General features: G+C 46.3%; 1 protein-coding gene across 1 annotated transcript in view; it reads right to left on the bottom strand.

The window, feature by feature from the left end:
* The window catches only part of NHSL2 (NHS like 2), a 131,975-nt gene that overhangs the window by 50,363 nt on the left and 61,781 nt on the right, over positions 1-19,831 (bottom strand). The window lies entirely within an intron of this gene.

Raw genomic sequence — 19,831 nt, 5'->3', positions numbered from 1 at the left:
CCAAGCATAGCTATGAAGAAATCATGTCAGACTTTGAAGCTTTGGGGAGGAAGCTCAAGAACTTTGGGGCCCAGATAGTTTTCTCATCCATCCTTCCAGTAGTTAGAAGAGGGATAGAAAGGGAAAGAAAAATACTCCGGGTGAATGACTGGCTATGAAGGTGGTGCCGGCACGAGAGATTTGGATTCTGGGACCACGGGCTATACTTCCTGGAAGATGGGCTGTTGGCAAGGGATGGGTTGCACCTCACAAAGGCTGGAAAGAATGTGTTTGGCCACAGCATGAAGAACTTCATCAGGAGGGCTTTAAACTGAATCCTACAGGGAAGGGAGATGTAAAATTGGGGATAACAATGGACGGCTCATGCACCACAACAGAGAGAACAGCTCTAATAGCACCCAATAATAGTCTTCAGAAACATGTAGGAAGAAAGCCAGACTATGAAGCACATGGTCTTCGATATCTATATACTAATGCCCAGGGTATGGGAAACAAATAGAACGAACTTGAACTCTTAATACAAGAGGGAAATTATGACTTGATAGGTGTAACTGAAACTTGGTGGGATGACTCTCATGACTGGAATACAGCCATTGAAGGATATAACTTGTTCAAAAAGAACAGGAGAAACAGAAAAGGAGGTGGAGTTGCACTATATGTTAAAAATACATATCTCTGCACAGAAATCCAGGAGGGTGAGCTTGGTAGCCCCATCGAGAGCAGCTGGACCAAAATAAATGGAGCAAAGAATAAAAGGAACCTGGTGGTCGGAGTCTACTACCGGCCACCCAATCAAGGAGAAGACAAGGATGAAACTTTTGAAAAGCAAATAGCCAATGTTTCAAGGAAGCATGATGTAGTAGTAATGGGGGACTTCAATTTCCCCGATATTTGTTGGGAGACAAATTCTGCAAAACATGGCCCCTCCAGGAAATTCCTGACTTGTGTGGTGGATAACTTCCTCCTACAGAAAGTAGAGGAAGGAACTAGAGGATCGGCTATCCTTGACTTGATCCTAGCCAACAGAGATGACTTAGTGGATAAAGTAGCAGTTACAGGAACTCTGGGGGACAGCGACCATGTCGTACTTCAGCTCTTGGTTCTAAGGGAAGCAAAAGCCGAGTGTAGTCAAACGCATACCCTGAATTTTAGGAAAGCTGATTTTAATAAACTCAGAACAATGATAAGAAAGGTCCCATGGCAAGCGACCCTAATGAGAAAAGATGTCCAAGATGGGTGGGAGCTTTTAAAAAAGGAAATTCTCAAGGCACAATCACAAACAATTCCAACAAGAAGAAAAGGTGGAAGACAACAGAAGAAGCCAATTCTCAAACTGGGGAGAGGTAACGAGTGGGGTACCACAGGGCTCAGTCCTGGGCCCAGTGCTCTTCAACATTTGTATTAATGACTTGGAGGAGGAGGTGCACGGAATGCTGATCAAATTTGCAGATGACACAAAATTGGGAGGGATAGCTAATACTTTGGAAGACAGAAACAAAATTCAAAGTGATCTGGATAGACTGGAGCGCTGGGCAGAAAACAACAGAATGACATTTAATAGGGACAAATGCCAAGTTCTGCACCTAGGAAAAAGAAACCAAATGCACAGTTACAAGATGGGGGATACGTGGCTCAACCACACTACAAGCGAGAAGGATCTTGGAATTGTTGTTGATCACAAGCTGAATATGAGCCAACAATGTGATGTGGCTGCAAAAAAGGCAAATGCTATTTTGGGCTGCATTCATAGAAGCATCGCTTCCAAATCCCGGGAAGTACTAGTTCCCCCCCCTTCATGGATCACTGCCTTGTTGTGGCGAAGGGGCTTGCGTAACTCAGTGAAGCCATAAGCTATGCCGTGCAGGGCCACCCAAGACGGACAGGTCATGGCAGAGAGTTCTGACAAAATGTGGTCCACTGGAGAAGGAAATGGCAACCCACTCCAGTATTCTTGCCAAGAAAACCCCATGGAACGTATCACAAGGCTAAAAGAGATGACGCCGGAAGATGAGCCCCTCAGGTCGGAAGGTGTCCAATATGCTACTGGGGAAGAGCAGAGGGTATTTCCAAGTAGCGCCAGAAAGAGTGAAGCGGTTGGGCCAAACCCGAAAGGACACTCAGCTGTGGATGTGTCTGGTGGTGAAAAGAAAATCTGATGCTGTAAAGAACAATATTGTTTAGGAACCTGGAATGTCAGATCAATGAATCAAGGTAAGCTGGAGGTGGTCAAACATGAGATGGCAAGATTGAACATCGACATCTTGGGAATCAGCGAACTAAAATGGACAGGCATGGGCGAATTTAATTCAGGTGACCATCATATCTACTATTGTGGGCAAGAATCCCTTAGAAGAAATGGAGTAACACTCATAGTCAACAAAAGGGTGGGAAAAGCAGTACTGGGGTACAATCTTAAAAATGATAGAATGATCTCAGTATGAATCCAAGGCAAACCATTCAACATCACAGTAATTCAAGTCTATGCCCCAACCACTGAGGCCGAAGAAGCTGAGGTTGATCGGTTCTATGAAGACCTACAACACCTTCTAGAACTAACACCAAAAATAGATGTCCTCTTCATCATAGGGGATTGGAATGCTAAAGTAGGAAATCAAGAAATCACCGGGATAACAGGCAGGCATGGCCTTGGTGTACAAAATGAAGCAGGACAAAAGCTAATAGAGTTTTGCCAAGAGAACATGCTGATCATAGCAAACACTCTTTTCCAACAGCACAAGAGGCGACTCTACACATGGACGTCACCAGATGGTCAATATCGAAATCAGATTGATTATGTCCTTTGCAGCCAAAGATGGAGAAGCTCCATACAGTCAGTAAAAACAAGACCTGGAGCTGACTGTGGCTCAGATCATGAGCTGCTTCTTGCAAAATTTCGGCTTAAATTGAAGAATGTCGGGAAAACCACTAAACCGTTCAGGTATGACCTAAATCATATCCCTGATGAATATACAGTGGAGGTGAGGAATAGATTTCAGGGATTAGACCTGATAGACAGAGTGCCTGAGGAACTATGGACGGAGGTCCGTAACATTGTTCAGGAGGCAGCAACGAAATCCATCCCAAAGAAAAAGAAATGCAAGAAAGCCAAGTGGCTGTCTGATGAGGCTTTACAAGTAGCTCACGAAAGAAGGGAAGCGAAAAGCAAGGGAGAAAGGGGAAGATATACCCAACTGAACGCAGAGTTCCAGAGAATAGCAAGGAGAGACAAGAAGGCCTTCTTAAATGAACAATGCAAAGAAATCGAGGAAAACAACAGAATGGGAAAGACTAGAGATCTCTTCAAGAAAATTGGAGATCTCAAGGGAACGTTTTGTGCAAAGACGGGCATGATAAAGGACAAAGAAGGCAGCGACCTAACAGAAGCAGATGAGATTAAGAAGAGGTGGCAAGAATACACAGAAGAACTATACAGGAAAGATCTGAATGTCCCTGATAGCCATGATAATGCGGTCACTGAACTTGAGCCGGACATCCTAGAGAGTGAAGTCAAGTGGGCCTTAGGAAGCATTAGTAACAACAAAGCTAGCGGAGATGACAGTATTCCAGCCGAGCTATTTAAAATCCTAAAAGATGATGCTGTTAAAGTGCTGCATTCAATATGCCAACAAATCTGGAACACTCAACAGTGGCCACAAGACTGGAAAAGGTCAGTTTACATTCCAATTCCAAAGAAGGGCAACGCCAAAGAGTGTTCAAACTACCGCACCATTGCGCTCATTTCACATGCCAGCAAGGTGATGCTCAAAATCCTACAAGCTAGGCTTCAGCAGTATGCGAACCGAGAACTACCGGAAGTACAAGCTGGGTTTCGAAGAGGCAGAGGAACTAGAGATCAAATCGCCAACATTCGCTGCATCATGGAGAAAGCAAGAGAATTCCAGAAAAACGTCTATTTCTGCTTCATTGACTACGCTAAAGCCTTTGATTGTGTGGATCACAACAAACTGTGGCAAATTCTTAAAGTGATGGGAGTACCAGACCACCTTACCTGTCTCCTGAGAAACCTGTACGAGGGTCAAGAAGCAACAGTCAGAACCAGACATGGAACAACCGAGTGGTTCAAAATTGGGAAAGGAGTACGACAAGGCTGCATATTGTCACCCTGCTTATTTAACTTATATGCAGAGTACATCATGAGAAATGCCGGGTTGGATGAATCAGAGGTCGGAATTAAGATTGCCGGGAGAATTATCAACAACCTCCGATATGCAGACGATACCACCCTAATGGCAGAAAGCGAAGAGGATCTCAAGAGCCTCTTGTTGAGGGTGAAAGAGGAGAGTGCAAAAGCTGGTTTGAAACTCAACATTAAAAAAACTAAGATCATGGCATCTGGCCCTATCACTTCCTGGCATATAGAAGGGGAAGAAATGGAAGCAGTGACAGATTTTACTTTCTTGGGCTCCAAGATCACCGCAGACGGTGACTGTAGCCATGAAATTAAAAGACGCTTGCTCCTTGGGAGGAAAGCTATGGCAAACCTAGACAGCATAGTAAGAAGCAGAGACATCACCTTGCCGACAAAGGTCCGTCTAATCAAAGCTATGGTTTTCCCAGTAGTAATGTATGGCTGTGAGAGCTGGACTATAAGGAAGGCTGAGCGCCGAAGAATTGATGCTTTCGAACTGTGGTGCTGGAGAAGACTCTTACGAGTCCCCTGGACTGCAAGGAGGTCAAATCAGTCCATCCTAAAGGAAATCAGCCCTGAGTGCTCATTGGAAGGACAGATAATGAAGCTGAAGCTCCAATATTTTGGCCACCTAATGCGAAGAGAAAACTCCCTGGAAAAGACCCTGATGCTGGGAAAGACTGAAGGCAAAAGGAGAAGGGGACGGCAGAGGATGAGATGGCTAGATAGCATCACGGATGCAATGAATATGAACTTGAGCACGCTCCGGGAGAGAGCGCAGGACAGGAAGGCCTGGCGTGCTATGGTCCATGGGGTCACGAAGAGTCGGACACGACTGAACGACTGAACAACAACAAAAGGCTTCAGCAGTATGCGAACCGAGAACTACCGGAAGTACAAGCTGGGTTTCGAAGAGGCAGAGGAACTAGAGATCAAATCGCCAACATTCGCTGCATCATGGAGAAAGCAAGAGAATTCCAGAAAAATGTCTATTTCTGCTTCATTGACTACGCTAAAGCCTTTGATTGTGTGGATCACAACAAACTGTGGCAAATTCTTAAAGTGATGGGAGTACCAGACCACCTTACCTGTCTCCTGAGAAACCTGTACGAGGGTCAAGAAGCAACAGTAAGAACCAGACATGGAACAACCGATTGGTTCAAAATTGGGAAAGGAGTACGACAAGGCTGCATATTGTCACCCTGCTTATTTAACTTATATGCAGAGTACATCATGAGAAATGCCGGGTTGGATGAATCAGAGGTCGGAATTAAGATTGCTGGGAGAATTATCAACAACCTCCGATATGCAGACGATACCACCCTAATGGCAGAAGCGAAGAGGATCTCAAGAGCCTCTTGTTGAGGGTGAAAGAGGAGAGTGCAAAAGCTGGTTTGAAACTCAACATTAAAAAAACTAAGATCATGGCATCTGGCCCCATCACTTCCTGGCATATAGAAGGGGAAGAAATGGAAGCAGTGACAGATTTTACTTTCTTGGGCTCCAAGATCACCGCAGACGGTGACTGTAGCCATGAAATTAAAAGACGCTTGCTCCTGGGGAGGAAAGCTATGGCCAACCTAGACAGCATAGTAAGAAGCAGAGACATCACCTTGCCGACAAAGGTCCGTCTAATCAAAGCTATGGTTTTCCCAGTAGTAATGTATGGCTGTGAGAGCTGGACTATAAGGAAGGCTGAGCGCCGAAGAATTGATGCTTTCGAACTGTGGTGCTGGAGAAGACTCTTACGAGTGCCCTGGACTGCAAGGAGGTCAAATCAGTCCATCCTAAAGGAAATCAACCCTGAGTGCTCATTGGAAGGACAGATAATGAAGCTGAAGCTCCAATATTTTGGCCACCTAATGCGAAGAGAAAACTCCCTGGAAAAGACCCTGATGCTGGGAAAGACTGAAGGCAAAAGGAGAAGGGGACGGCAGAGGATGAGATGGCTAGATAGCATCACGGATGCAATGAATATGAACTTGAGCACGCTCCGGGAGAGAGCGCAGGACAGGAAGGCCTGGCGTGCTATGGTCCATGGGGTCACGAAGAGTCGGACACGACTGAACGACTGAACAACAACAACACTAGTTCCCCTCTACTCAGCACTGGTTAGGCCTCATCTGGAGTACTGTGTCCAGTTCTGGGCACCACAATTTAAGAAGGATGCAGACAAACTGGAGAGGGTTCAGAGGAGGGCAACAAAGATGATCAGGGGACTGGAAACAAAGCCCTATGAAGAGAGACTGAAAGAACTGGGCATGTTTAGCCTTGAGAAGAGAAGACTGAGGGGAGATATGATAGCACTCTTCAAGTACTTGTAAGGTTGTCACAGAGAAGAAGGCCAGGATCTCTTCTTGATCATCCCAGAGTGCAGGACACGGAATAATGGGCTCAATTGACAGGAAGCCAGATTCCGGCTGAACATCAGGAAAAACTTCCTGACTGTAAGAGCAATACAACAATGGAACCAATTACCTGGGGAGGTGGTGGGCTCTCCCACACTGGAGGCCTTCAAGACGAGGCTGGACAGCCATTTATCAGGGATGCTCTGACTTGGATTCCTGCATTGAGCAGGGGGTTGGACTCGATGGCCTTGTAGGCTCCTTCCAACCCTACTATTCTATGATTCTGATTCAATGATTCTATGTGGCATCACAAAAAGCTTAGAGATGCCCTGAAAACAAAAAAGGACACATATAGGAAGTGGAAAGAAGGCCAAGTAACAAAGGAAAAGTGCAGGCAGGTAGCACAGAATTGCAGGGATGGCATCAGGAAGGCTAAAGCTGAGTACGAGCTGAGGTTAGCGAGGGAGGCTAAAAGCAACAAAAAGGCTTTTTTCAGCTACGTGCATAGTAAAAGACAGAGGAAAGAAATGGTGGTTCAGCTATTAAATAAGGATGGCAAAATGATAACAGATGACAAAGAAAAGGCAGAAGTGCTCAATTCCTACTTTGGCTCAGTCTTCTCCTAAAAGAGGGTCTATAACCCCTCCGCCCAGCAAAGGCGAGGTACAGGCTGAAGGGGCAGGATTGCAGCTTGACATCGATAGGCATATGGTCAGGGAATACCTAATTACTTTGAATGAGTTCAGATCTCCAGGGCCAGATGAACTGCACCCTAGAGTAATAAAGGAACTGGCAGAAGAACTCTCAGAACCGCTGTCTATTCTCTTTGAGAAATCATGGAGGACGGGTGATGTGCCAGATGACTGGAGGAGGGCTAACGTTGTCCCTATCTTCAAAAAGGGTAAAAAGGAGGAACCTGGGAACTACAGAGCAGTCAGTCTGACATCAATCCCTGGGAAAATTCTGGAGCAGATGATAAAGCAATCCATCTGCAAGCACCTTGAAAACAATGCCGTGATTACTCGAAGCCAACATGGATTTGTCAAGAACAAATCCTGCCAGACGAATCTGATCTCATTTTTTGATCAAGTAACCTCCCTTGTGGACTGTGAAAATGCTGGAGACATCATATACCTCGACTTCAGCAAAGCTTTTGACAAAGTGCTCCACGATATCCTGATGAGCAAACTAGCTCAAAGTGGGCTAGATGAAACAATGATCCGGTGGATCCACAGTTGGCTACAGGATCGGACTCAAAGAGTGCTTATCAATGGGACCTTCTCAAGCTGGGGAGAGGTAACGAGTGGGGTACCACAGGGCTCAGTTCTGGGCCCAGTGCTCTTCAACATTTGTATTAATGACTTGGAGGAGGAGGTGCACGGAATGCTGATCAAATTTGCAGATGACACAGAATTGGGCAGGATAGCTAATACTTTAGAAGACAGAAATAAAATTCAAAGTGATCGTAATAGACTGGAGCTCTGGGCAGAAAACAACAGAATGAAATTTAACAGGGATAAATGCCAAGTTCTGCACCTAGGAAAAAGAAACCAAATGCACAGTTACAAGATGGGGGATACGTGGCTCAACAACACTACAAGAGAGAAGGATCTTGGAATTGTTGTCCATCACAAGCTGAATATGAGCCAACAATGTGATGTGGCTGCAAAAAAGGCAAATGCTCTTTTGGGCCGCATTAATAGAAGCATAGCTTCCAAATCCCGGGAAGTGCTAGTTCCCCTCTACTCAGCACTGGCTAGGCCTCATCTGGAGTACTGTGTCCAGTTCTGGGCACCACACTTTAAGAAGGATGCAGACAAACTGGAGAGGGTTCAGAGGAGGGCAACAAAGATGATCAGGGGACTGGAAACAAAGCCCTATGAAGAGAGACTGAAAGAACTGGGTATGTTTAGCCTTGAGAAGGGAAGACTGAGGGGAGATAGGATAGCGCTCTTCAAGTACTTGAAGGGTTGTCACAGAGAGGAAGGCCAGGATCTCTTCTCAATCATCCCAGAGTGCAGGACATGGAATAATGGGCTCAAGTGACAGGAAGCCAGATTCTGGCTGAACATCCGGTAAAACTTCCTGACTGTTACAGCAATACGACAATGGAACCAATTACCTAGGGAGGTGGTGGGCTCTCCCACACTGGAGGCATTCAAGCCGAGGCTGGACAGCCATCTGTCAGGGATGCTCTGACTTGGATTCCTGCATTAAGCAGGAGGTTGGATGGCCTTGTAGGCCCCTTCCAACCCTACTATTCTATGATTCTAACCAACTAAAAAACCTTTTTGATGGATAAAAAAGGTGCTCCTGAATAATCGGACAGCATTTTTTATTTTTTAGAAACATTTTTTAAAGTACAAGTTTTTATAAAAACTGCAGATGGAAAGCATTATCTAAGAAGAGGCATTCCCCCCATCCCTCTTACACAGGAGGAAATGAATCTTCTAAAATGATGCCTCCTCCTACAACACACAAGCGCATCGTCTCAGCCCCCCCGCCCCAAACCCCATGTTTTGGCTTCAGAATTATTGATTTTACTCATGTGCACATTTAACCTATTAACACATTAATTGTGTAAAACTCATACAGATAATTAAATTAAGATTTCATTAAAAAATTTTCATTAAGAAAGAAAAGAAAATGACAGCCATATACACCTAACTGCAGGACTGAATCTGAAAGGAACAGGTTGAACAGGTTGGATTTGGCCAGAGAAACATTTGGGTTAGAGCTGTACGCAAACAGCTTCTCAAACTTCTCCAGCCTATTTGTGGGCAGAGAAATTGGGGAGATAATTTCACTGAATTTCTCCTAGGGGAAAAGAAATTCTCCAACAGTATCTCACAGATAGGGCTCACTATTTGCAGGGGATGTAGCAAAGGTCCTTTCTTTTTTCTTAAGGGTTTTTGGTTTATTGCACTGCTTATGCAAGTGGCAACAGCATCAACTGTGTTAAGGCTCCCACTCTTCTGAGGCAGAATTTTGAATTACTTTGGTTGGTATTTTTGAGCTTACCTAATCACTGCGAGGTGGCCGAGGGTGCTGTGTGTGTTTTCCCTCTCTATTACACATCTTTCCATGGCTCTGCAGCCTCCCAGGCCACCTGCCATCCCTGAACTGAAAAAGCCCCATGGGAGGAATGGCGTCATGACGTCTTCCTCATGATGGCTTTAACTGAAGTGCGGGAAGTCGAGGAGGCTACAGGCTGCCACAGAGATTGTTGTACAATGAATCTCTGTACACTCCATGGCCACATCATCAGTAAAGTAAGCGCAAGAACCCCAAACCCAACCCGTGAGAATTTCTCAGAAATTTCTTCTCCTTTGAATTTCCTTTTGAAAGCAATTTCTTTTCTATCAAATTGAATGAGAAGGGTAAAAAAAAATGTGGCAGATATGTTCAGCACAGCACTAGTTTGGGTTTTAAAGAAATGGCTGGAGGGAAGCAGCTGCTGTTGCTTTTGGTCACCGATAATGCCTCAAAGCAGGGATGTTGAGCCTCTTTCAGCTCGGGGGCAGAATTCCATTTTGGAGGCCCTCCTGGGACCCACAACCCAGTGGTGGATGGGGCTTAAGGCAAAAAGGCTGGAGTGGATGACTTCCATGGTACCATTTAACTCCAGGGTGTAGAACCTCTTTCAGCTCAAGGAGTGAATTCCATTTCAGAGAAGCTCTTGGGGGCTGCATTCCAGTGGAGGGTAGGGCTGAAGGCAAAAGGGCCAGGGCCAAAAATACAGCATATTTTAGGGTAAAGCTCTCACTGCCAGTGACTCAGCTTTTAGCATGCTGCACAAATGCCGGAGGACTGCACAAATGCCGGAAAACCACCCAGTGGTCAGGGCACAGCCAACTGGGCTGGATTGGGTTCCCAAGAGGGCCAGATGTGGCCCCCAAGGCTGAGGTTCTCCACCCCGGCTTTACTGCTACCACTACTTTGGTGGGCAGGGGGCAGAGCTCAATAGCAGAGCACATTTGTGTGAGGAACGTCCCAGTTCAGCCCCTGGCATGTCCACTGAGAACATAGGAAGAGCCCTGCTGGATCAGACCAAGGGTCCGTCTAGTCCAGCATTCTGTTCACACAACGGCCAACCAGCTGTCGACCGGGAACCCACAAACAGGACATGAGCGCAACAGCATCCTCCCACCCGTGTTCCCCAGCAACTGGTGTTCATGGGCTCACTCCCTCTGGTTCTGGAGGTAACACATGGACATCAGGACTAGTAGCTATTGATAGCCTTTTCCTCCAGCAATTTGTCCAATCCCCTTTTAAAGCCATCCAAATTGGTGGCCTCAGTACATCCTGTGGTAGCGAATTCCATAGTTTCTCTATGTGCTGTGTGAAAAAGCCCATCCTTTGATCTCTCCTGAATCTCCCACCAATCAGCTTCATAGGATGACCCCATTGGGTTTTAGTATTTTGAGAAAGGGAGAAAAATGTGTCCCTGTACACATGCTTCACAGCATACATAATTTTGTAGACCTCTATCATGTCTCCCCTTACCCTCCTTTTTTGCAAGTTAAACAACCCTAGCTGTTGTATCCCACTCAGATCCCACTCTGGAGAGGGATCACAGCTCAGTGGAAGATCACATGCATTGCCTGCACAAGGTCCAGGTTCAATCCCGGGCATCTCTGGTTGTACAGCAGCAGCATGTACTAAGTGATGAGAAAGACCCCTGCTCAAGAGGCCATGGAGAACTGGTTTTAAAGCTTGGACGGCTTTAAAAGGGTTATAGACAAATTCATGGAGGAGAAGGCTATCCATGGCCACTAGTCACGATGGCTATATATTACCCCCAGTCTTAGAGGCAGTATGCTGGGGAACACAAGCAGGAGAATGCTATTGTTCTCATGGATGCCATTGTACTCATGTTCCTGCTTGTGAGTTTCCCACTGGGGCATCTGATTGGTTGCTGTTGGAAAAGAATGCTGGACTACAGAGGTCTTTGGTCTGATCCAGAAGGGCTCTTCTTATGCCAGAGTATTTATTTTTTAAAACATTTCTTGGCTGTCTTTCAGGGCAGAAGCCCTCCTAAGGCAGCTTACAGCAATAAAATACATAAAAACAGTAGAACTAGGGATGTACGGATTTTATGAAATCTGCGCCATCTGCATTTTGCAAATTGTCAGGTGCCTTCCGTTCCATTGTCCCCTCATTGGCAGAATCAGATTTTTTTTCCCATTTCCTAAATTTGCACAAATTTGCACTTGTGAAAATGTGCAAATCCTCCCCCACCCCCAGTGTACGTTTTCATGCTTTAGCTTATGGGGGATATGTGCATTTTTGACCAGTGTTTTTTTTTTATTTTACTCTTTTTCTATGACTAAACTTACGTAAAATTCCAGAAAGTAGAAAACAAAACAAAAAACTGGTCTGCAAGTCCATGGAATCTGTGCGACTCTGGAAAAGCTGGTCTGCTGTGGAATCCATGGCTTGGATTCAGAGAAATCTGAACTTATTTGATTCTATTGCTGATTTCTCCGACAGCCCCAGAGCAGACACTGCTGGGCAAGATGGCATTAATTATCTGATTTGATACAGGGCAGGCTCTGATGTACCAGCTTACTTTCAGCCTGCTCCATCTATATACTTGGAAATAAAAATAGGCATGACAAAATCTCTACTATTCCCCAGTGCTACTCAAAAGGGAACTGACTCAACCTGCAAACTCAACCATTCCTGGGTCCCCATCAGCAGCAATCACCTTTGCAAGCCCATTAAAGCTTCTCTTAAGCAATCTATCCTCTTCCATTCCCTCCCAGAAAAAGAAAAAGTTGACTTCTTCCAATGCCAACTGTAACGCTGTTTCAAACTGTAACCCATCCCTATTCCTGCCCAATATGCATAGAAAACACACGCAATTAAAAATAATACTAATAATCAAGGCAACATCATAGCTTCCATTTTATAGAATAGATTTACGACCGTCACTGTTACATGAGAAGGGGGAGTGGGACAAGCCTGTTACATGACAAGGGGGAGTGGGACAAGCCTTTAAATGTGTCCCAGCCATGACATGTGTGTACTAGACACGTATGCGTGCCAAAGGCACAAATCTTTTTACTAAGAAAAGTGGGGGGTTGACTTGTGTTGATAACATCCCTATCATTTATTTTTATGCCATATATAAAGTAACTCCAAATGCTCTTAAAATGCTCTTCTCTGTAGCAGCACCCACCCTCTGGGAAACCCTCTCCCATGCAATTTGGGAGGCAGAAAACGTGGCATCTTTCAAACCTTTTCACCCAGGCTTTCCCTGGGCTGTAACTGCTGTTGGGTTTTACTTTGGTTTTACATGCTAGTTCAAAATGTTTGTAATATGTTTATGTTGTCTTTTATGGTTTTAATTGTTGTGAACTGCCCAGGAAGCCTCAGCTGTTGGGCAAGATAGAAATATAATAAATAAATACATAAATAGGGGATGAGCTGAAGCCCAGTGGTACAGCACATGCTTTTCGTGCAGGAGGTCACAGGTTCAATCCCTGACATCTTCAGGTGGGGCTAGGAAAGACCCCTGCCTGAAATCCTGGAGAGCTGCTGCCAGTCAGTGTAGACAACACGGCACTAGATAGATCAATGCTCTGACTTGGTGTACAGCTGCTTTCTCCATTCCTAACGCTTTGTTTTCTTGCAGTTATATCCATGTCCAGGCCTTTGAAGCTTGCTGTAAATTCCCCTGTCGTCCCCCCTGCCCACCCAAACATGCACACGCATGCCCTAGTGGATCTATAGCGCATTAGTGTGTGCAAGGCAGGCAATCATTCATCATGGCCCTAACGCAGGGCTAGTGATGCCCTTGGCAGCCGCCAATGTCCCGGCATCCAAGACAAGACACGTTTCATGCACCACACACATCAGAACTCTTTATCGCACTCTTATTTCCCAGCGTGGACTCTCTCATCCACCCACCAGTGTTCCTTACCTGCCCTGTGCAAAGACATAAGCAAGGATCCTGCCCTCTCCATGACTGCGGGCCCCACATGTAGCGCCAAGAGCCTCAGAGTCTCCCCAGGAGCCTCCACACCAGGAACCCCGGCTGCCCAGTTGCCGGCCCAGTTCTTACGACAGGTAGACCTCTCACTGCCTTTCAATCCAGCCTGTTTCCTCAAGAGGGAGAAAACTCTCTGCCAAGCAGTCGCTGCTCTGGAGGGGCCACGCTGCTGCCGCTGCCACCTCAGGGCTGGTAACGGGGAGGGAGTTGCCCCTTTTGTTCCTGGGGAGGGAGTTGCCCCTTTTGTTCCTGGCGATCCTCCTGCCTCGAGTCCTCTGCGAGCTGAACTTCCTCCCCCACTTTCTCTGCCCCCCTTCGACAGGGAGAGGAAATCACCAGGAATTGGCTGTTTGAGTCAACTCCCGCTGGCCCATTGTCCCTGGCTTGTCCCTTCTTCCTTCCGATCAACAAGGCGCTGGGAAGAGGGAGAATGAGTTGTATGTGCGCACATCTAGGCCAAACGGGGCCTCATTGTCGAAGGATCTCTCTTGCATGTCGGAGACTTTACGCGCCTTACAAAAGCAGCTCCAAGATTGCAAAAATCCTGGGTCAGCGGGGTGCTGCTTTCTGGAGCAGGTGGAATATAGTAGGATAGATTCCCCCCCCCCCCCCCGCACACACACACTACTGTTTCCCAAAGCAGGCTGCTGTCAAGTCCCAGGTCCAGAGAAGCTGCTCCCTCCTCACTGTCATGGTTGGCTGCTGGGGAGCCGAGCCATTCTCTTTGGAAGGCAGATTTGGCCCAAAGGCTGCCAGTTGCTGACTATAAGTCAGCCAAGGACACCTTCTGGATTCTGTCACCCATATGTCCAGCCCACACATCAAGGATAGGTTGGCCACTTATTAACTGCCAAAAAAAGAAGACAAAAGGGGGCACATATTTGGCATAAAATGTGAATATGCTCATTTATATATATGTGTGTATAGGCTCACATTTAGACAGGATTATCTTAATTTTAATAGAAATATAGAGTGCATCTCAGCATAGCGCAGATGACTGTGACCAGATGACCTGCTTGCTCTGTCTGCTGCCCAGGTGCTAGCTGCTGATGGGCAACAGTTCTTACGGTTCTTTGTCTTTAAACCAGAATTGAACAGGTCAGCCTTTCCAACTGAGGATGCCTTCAAATCTGGGACAGTCCTCTGGCAGCCCTTTAAATAGAGGACTGTCCTCTCTAAAAGGGGGGCACCTGGCCACCCTCTGGGTACATGAAGAGGTGCTCTTGGTGGCTGCTCCCACCGCTGAGGGAATTTCTACCCCTTGAGTCTGAGCATTTTGCAGAAGTACTACAAAGCATTCAACGGAGTCTTAGCAGCTCCTCTTAAGCAAACGAGCAACCCTTTTAATCTGTCTTTACTTACAAGTGGGCTATTTTTATCATGTTATTTTTAAAAAAATGTTGTTACCAGTCCTGACCTCTAGGGACAGGGGGTCTTTGGGGCTAAAGGCACATTACAGGTAAGCACTGTAATGGAGACCCCCACATTGGTAGAAAAGGAAAAAACAACTAATCCTGAGCAGAGAAGAGGTGGCGCGGGGGGGGGGGATGCTTAACCCTTTCCCCACCATTATTCCACTTCAAATCTGCCCCCCCCACACACACAGCTTCTCCCCCACCCCCACAGGATTCAAAATGTATGTTTACCCATATTTTGATCTTCATGCAAGGGAAAAAGCTGCTAGGCATATGACTTGGAGCAGACAAGCGGCAAGATGGGAAATAATCGTTTCCCCTATTTCTTCTCTGCTAAAAATCCTTTCCCCCTCCCCGCCCCCCTCGGCAAGCTGCATTTCTATTAAACAAAAACAAAGCCAAGGTTAGTGTTGCATTCCATGCATTTTGCAGGCAACGTGTAGCTAGCCTCAATCCTGAAAACCAGAACTACACAGTTATTTCTCGTTCCTTAGGGCAGGGGTGAGCAGAGGGTAGTTTTCCAGATGTTCTCAACTTTAACTCCCAGAAGCCCCTGCCAGCATGGGCTGCTGGAAGTTGAAGTCCAAAACATCTGGCTTTCCTTGGCAGAGCAGACGGAGTGCAGGGGTTGCAGGTTGTTGGTCCTCCAGAGGCTCATGTGACTCAGTTGCTCAGATCCTTTCTCGCAATAAAATTTAACCATTTCAGAAAAAAGTCCAGCTGGAGCAAAGCCAGGCTCCTCATAGCTGCATAGTAATTGTGCATGCCCCCCCGGGCTCTGGTTTGAAATAATGTTTTTTCGGTCTCCACCCCCCGTAGATATGAGCTTTCATAGAACTCGGAATATGTGCGCAAGGTTCTAGGCTACGGACAGGCAATGAAACAGCAGCCAAGGTAACTGGACAACAATCGCTGGACTTATTTGGCTGCACATACATGCACACTGCTCTCTCTTTCCTCCCAGTCTGCTCTCCCACACAGCCCCCCTTCCCTTTCCTGCTGAAATCCTGCCTCCAGACCACTGGAAATCCTGCTTAACTGCTACCTCCCACCCCTGCCCTTGGCCTCCAAGATGTCATCAGAACTGCTTATATGTTTTTAAGCAAATCTTTATGGTCATGAGGGCTAGAAACATTTAAAAAAAATAAAAATAAAATAAGAGTACATGTACATTCATAGAAAATATGCAGCCCTTCTTATTCCGCTGATCCAAAAGTTCTCAACTGAGAACTCTAAACTGGGGGGATTGAGGGGGAGGGGGAGAAGGAGGGGTTGGCTTGGGTGGGGATTTTGCATTATTTGCATTTTCAGGGGGGCTTACTGGGTAGCAGTGGCAATGGCTCTTTCATTTCTTTTTTTCCTCTTTTAAACTTTATCTTGCTGCCACTGCATTGCTCAGTGCCTCCCTCCTGGCGACTATTATCCTGCCCCGCCCGCCTGCTTGAATAACATTGAATATTGACATGGCACCATTCCAGGGGCACGGAGTTGGGGGGTGGGGGTGAGAATGGGGCCACTCATCTTCCTACAGTGTCCCTAGAATTATACTATGTTGTTGTTATTAACAACAACCAAACAACAACATTTATTGTATTTATATACCACCCTTCCTCAAAGGAAGCCCAGGCCAGTACACAATAAAATAAAAGATACAATATTATAAGCAATAAGTAGAACCTTCAAGCATATAGCTAAAACCGGCACATAAGACAACACGCACACAATCTCAGACCGTAAAGCCCCAGGGCCAGATTACATCCCTAAAGCTCAGTTGAATAGACATCTTTTTAACAAGTCAACAACATGGGAAGCCAATCACATTTCCCCAGGAAAGTTTCCCCAGGAAACAACATGGGAAGCTAATTACACTTATCCAGGAAAGGAATTCCAGAATCAGCATGCCACCACCGAGAAGACCCTGTTTCAAGTCACCACACCCCATGGCTACTGGTGTACAAGCAAGGCCTCTCCAGCCAGTCTTAAAACGTGGGTCAGTCGGTATGGAAGAGGCACTCTTTTAAGTACTTGGGTCCTACATCGCTGAGGGCTTTGTACACAAATATCAACACCTTGAATTGGGCCCAGTAGCTCACAGGCAGCCAAGCAATCCCTTAAGGATCGGCGTCATGTGATCCCACTTGGCTGCCCCATTTAATACTTCGGTACAGGAATGGGAAACCTCTTTCAGCCCAAGGGCTGAATCAGATTTCAGAGAAGCTCTGGGGGGCTGCATTCCAGTGGTGAGCGGGGCTGAAGGCAAAAGGAGTGGAGCCAAAGGCAAATGGAGCAGGGCCAAAAATACAGCATATTTTAGCTTAAAGGTCTTACTGCCAGTAACCATGCTTTCTGAGAGGCATGTAAACCTTTCAGAATGGGGGGGAAAAGTGCACAAACTCCGGGACACTAAAAGGCAATTGGTGGTTAAGGAAAAGGAGGTGGAGCCATGGGAAGGGGTGTTGCTACCTGGGGAATACTGCAGGGACGGATTTGGCCCCCCAGCCTGAGGTTCCCCACCCATGCTTTAGCCGCTCCGTTCTGCAACAGTTGCAGCTTCTGGACCAGCATTAGTGTTGTTCCAAGCGGGTGTGCAGTGGCAGCAAAATAAAAAAGGAAAAGGCCCTGTTTTCACCACCCAGTATGTCCACCCTTGACTTGTAAATAATCCCCTCTCCCCAACTGCTGGTATGCCTCCCTGGATTTGCCACCATCGAATGGGGTGGCAAATTTGAGGGGGAAGAGGCATTTTTGCTTATTACTCGGAAAAAACATTTCAAACTCCTTGGCACCAGAATGCAACATTTAAGAGCCTGAATAATAGTCATAAAAATGTTAGGCTCCTGCTCGGGGCATACATAGAGAGATTATCAAAATTCTTGGGCATCAGCAACAAACGTTTAAAGGGCTTCTGGATTTTTTCCAGCCCATGCTGCCTATCTTGTTGTGCCAAAAAGGAAAAAAAGTATCAGAAGCTGAAATTCAAATGGAATTGCTTTCCTATAACTTTCAGCTGTAGACGGAATAAGCTTCCGGGTGGCCTTGACTTAGTTCAACCTTCCCCAACCTGGTGCCCCTCTGGATGTGATGAACTCCCATGGGCATCTGGAGGACACCAGGTCAGGGGAAAGCTTGCTCACTGCTTACCGCATCTTTTTGCTTGAGCACCGATCAAGCGTGCCTTCTCACAGTCAAGGCTGCAGATCAACAGCAGTCTTTAAATATTTCTCCTCCCACAACAATGACCAGCCATCCATTCCGGTCACCTACACTGCAGGAAGTGGGGTAGCCAAATAGGCTTATCACCTCCCTCTCTTCCAATCCACTGGGCCCTCACTTCCACCAGCTCTGCTTCCTGCATATTACAATTGTTGCCTCTGTCTACTAATTAGTGAGCTAAAAGCAATCACCTGGGTACCATGGCAACAACTTCCCATTCTTTTTTTTTAATGCTTGTTGGTCTAATTAGGTAGTTTTCAATGGGACTTTGTACATACACCACCTGCCTGTCCCTGCATGGTGTGGGGAGAAGGGGGAAGGTTAGGTGGGTTTATCTACAAAGGTCTCTGGACTCCCATTATTGTGTTAGTTTGTGTTCTCCATGCTGCTTTGTGAATGGTCACTGTAATTATTTTACACACATGTATGCTTTAATATAATTATCACAGCCTTGGGGAGGGGAGGGTTGCGAGGAGGTTGCATTTCATTTCCCTCTAACATCAATACCTAGAAGAATCATAGAGTGGGAAGGGTCCTCAGAGGCTGCCTAGTCCACCCCCTGCCAATGCGGGAAATCCCCTATTACAACATCCCTGATCAGTAGCCATGCAGCCGCTGCTTAAAAACCTCTAACGGAGGAGTGTCTACCACATTCCACGGCTGTCTGTTCTTCTGTTGAACAGCTTGTACTGTCAGGACATTCTTCCAACTGTTCAGTGAAAATACCCTTTCTTGTCATTTTAACCTTTTGGGTTTGCATCCTACCCTCTGGAGCAAGAGAACAAACTTGCTCCATGAGCTATCTGACAATCCTTCACATATTTGAACACGGCAATCCTGTAATCTCTTAATTGTCTCTTCTCCGAGATAAACATGCTCGCTTTCCTGCTAAGTTTGTGGTCTTCTGAAACCACGAGATACTTTTCACATGAACTGCTGTCAAGGCAGACATCACCCATCTTATATTTTTCCTCTACATCAGAGTTGGGGGACATATGGCCTTCCAGATGTTGATGGACTGCAGTTCCCATCATCCCTCACCACTGGCCATGTTGATTAGGGCTGATGGGAGTTGCAGTCTACCAGTATCTGGAAGGCCACACATTCCCTACCCCTGCTCTACACCCATGTGTATATATACACATACCTTCCAATTTAGGATACACTTCACGCATCTAATGAAGCCAACTCTAGTCCACTAAAGCTTATGCCGTTATCTATCTATCTATCTATCTATCTATCTGTCAATCATTGCATTTCTATCCCATCTTTTTTCCCTCTTGCAAGGAGCCCAAGGTGGCCTACATTGGTCCTCCTCTCCCTGTTATCTTCGCAACAGCCCTGTGAGGTTAATTAGGCTGAGAGTGAAGGATTGGCCTGGTGTCACCCAGTGAGCTTCATGGGAGAGTGGGGACTAGAACCCGGATCTCCTGAGTCCCAGTCCAACATTCTAGCCGCTACACCACTCTCGCTGTTTAAGGTGCCGCAAGACTCTTCGTCATTTTTGCATATATCCATTGTGTTGCTGCCTGAGAAAGCTTTGCAGATGAGATCCTGGGGAGGGGTGGGAGTGGGGGTTGTATAGGAAGAGATAGGGCTAATGTGAGACAGGGATGAGCTCCTGTATCATTCACTAGTTGGACAGAAGAAGGAATGTCTCTTTCCAGCCCTGAGCAAACATGGGTGGGAGACTGTGTGTGTGTGTTCC

Source organism: Heloderma suspectum, chromosome 9 (genome assembly GCF_057233095.1).
Source record: "Heloderma suspectum isolate Gila_16-S chromosome 9, 16-S_ref, whole genome shotgun sequence".
NCBI lineage: Eukaryota > Metazoa > Chordata > Lepidosauria > Squamata > Helodermatidae > Heloderma > Heloderma suspectum.
Note: the sequence above shows the minus strand (reverse complement) of the source record. Positions and strands in the feature narration are given on the sequence as shown.